Source organism: Humulus lupulus, chromosome 1 (assembly GCF_963169125.1).
Source record: "Humulus lupulus chromosome 1, drHumLupu1.1, whole genome shotgun sequence".
NCBI lineage: Eukaryota > Viridiplantae > Streptophyta > Magnoliopsida > Rosales > Cannabaceae > Humulus > Humulus lupulus.
In genome coordinates this window covers 235,309,556-235,311,433 of record NC_084793.1, presented here as the reverse complement: position 1 = coordinate 235,311,433, position 1,878 = coordinate 235,309,556, and the positions used below count along the sequence as shown (strand labels likewise).

The window sequence follows — 1,878 nt, the reverse complement described above, 5'->3', positions numbered from 1 at the left end:
CACATTCGTATCCTCCTCCATGTCCAGAACGATAAAGTCAGCTGGAAATATAAACTTATCCACCTTCACAAGAACATCTTCAATAATACCCCGTGGATGTGTCACTGATCGGTCTGCGAGCTGTAAAGTGACAGTTGCTGGTTTTGCCTCCCCCAAACCAAGTCTTCTAAACACAAATAAGGGCATCAGATTAATACTTGCCCCCAGATCACATAAAGCATGTTTGCATTCAAATTTTCCAATGGTGCAAGGTATGGTGAAGCTCCCTGGATCTCTCAGCTTTTGGGGTAGCTTTCTCTGTAATATCGCGCTGTACTCTTCAGTGAGTGCTACAGTCTCATAGTCCTCCATCCTCCTTTTCTTTGACAGAATCTCCTTCATGAATTTCACATAACTGGGCATCTGCTCCAAAGCCTCAGCGAAACGAATGTTTATGTGCAGCTTTTTAAACACCTCTAAAAACTTAGAAAACTGTCTATCTAGTGTAGTCTTTCTAAGCCTCTGAGGGTATGGAACTCGAACTGGCTGCTCATTAACAACTGGCGGACTCTTTTCTGAAAGCTGGTGGCCTTCAGTAACCTCTGAATCAGACTGTTCACCCATCTCTCCATTCTGAACCACTGCCTATGGAGATCTAGACTGCTCACTTTGCTTCCCACTCCTCAGAGTAATTGCCTGAACTTGCTCCTTAGGGTTGACTTCAGTATTACTGGGAAAATTTCCCCGCGGTCTGTTATTGAGCATATTGGCCAACTGCCCAACTTGTGTTTCCAGGTTTCTGATAGAAGATCTAGTCTCTGTCATAAACTGAGTTTGAGTATTGGTGAGGGTCAATAATGCAGCTTGCAGTTCATTAGGCCTTTCAGGTGGAGCTTGGTTCATTGATTGTTGAGGCCTAGGCTGTTGTGATGAAGAGGCTTGATGCATTGGTTACTGATGCATATTATTATGAAATTGACCCTGAAACTAAGGTTGCTGCCCCTGATTATTCTTCCAAGAAAAATTAGGATGATTTCGCCATCCAGGATTGTAAGAATTGGCGAAAGGATTATTTACTGGCCTCTGAAAGTTCCCCACCACTTGAACCTGAGCTTGATCCATCGGAGTGTTACTATTAATACTGGTAGGACACTGATCAAAAGAGTGAGGGCCACTACAGATTTCACACCTAGCTGCCATTTGAACCGCATTAGCAGATACAATGCTCTATTGTAATTGTTTTGTCAAGGAGGCTACTTGTGCTGTTAGAGCAGTGATTGCATCCAGCTCATGCATCCCAGCTACCTTTCTAACTCCTGATGATCTTTCCTCAGACCACTGATGATTATTGGTGGCCATGTCCTCCAGCAGCTCATAAGCACCAGTTGCACTCTTGCTCATAAAAGTACCACCCGCTACAACATCAATAATGGTTCTGGTTGTAGGACATAAACCATTGTAAAAATTCTGTACTTGCATCCACTGTTCAATGCCATGATGATGACATCTTCTCAAGAGTTCCTTAAACCATTCCCAAGCTTCATACAATGACTCTCCATCATTCTGGCAAAAATTATTAATCTCTCCCCTTAATTTAGGAGCTTTGGATGGAGGGAAGAATTTTGACAAAAACTTCTGAGCTAGATCTTGCCAGGTGACAATAGAGTTTGGTTGCAACGAGTTCATCCAACTTTTAGCTCTGTCCCTCAGAGAAAATGGGAAAAGCCTAAGCTTAATTGCGTCATCACTCACCCCATTGTATCTAAAAGTTCCACACAGCTCCAAAAAATTGGACAAATGGGTGTGAGGATCTTCAGAAGGCAACCCATTAAATTGAACAGAGGATTGCACCATTTGTAGAATAGCTGGCTTGATTTCAAAATTGTTAGCCTCTACAGC

At 42.8% G+C, this 1,878-nt stretch overlaps 1 non-coding gene across 1 annotated transcript; it reads left to right on the top strand.

Annotated features, from left to right (window-relative positions):
- Positions 1-1,468: 1,468 nt before the first annotated feature.
- LOC133813625 (small nucleolar RNA R71) lies at positions 1,469-1,575 on the top strand. The gene has a single exon (XR_009884633.1). It is a non-coding gene; the product is annotated as a small nucleolar RNA R71 (small nucleolar RNA).
- Positions 1,576-1,878: the final 303 nt, after the last annotated feature.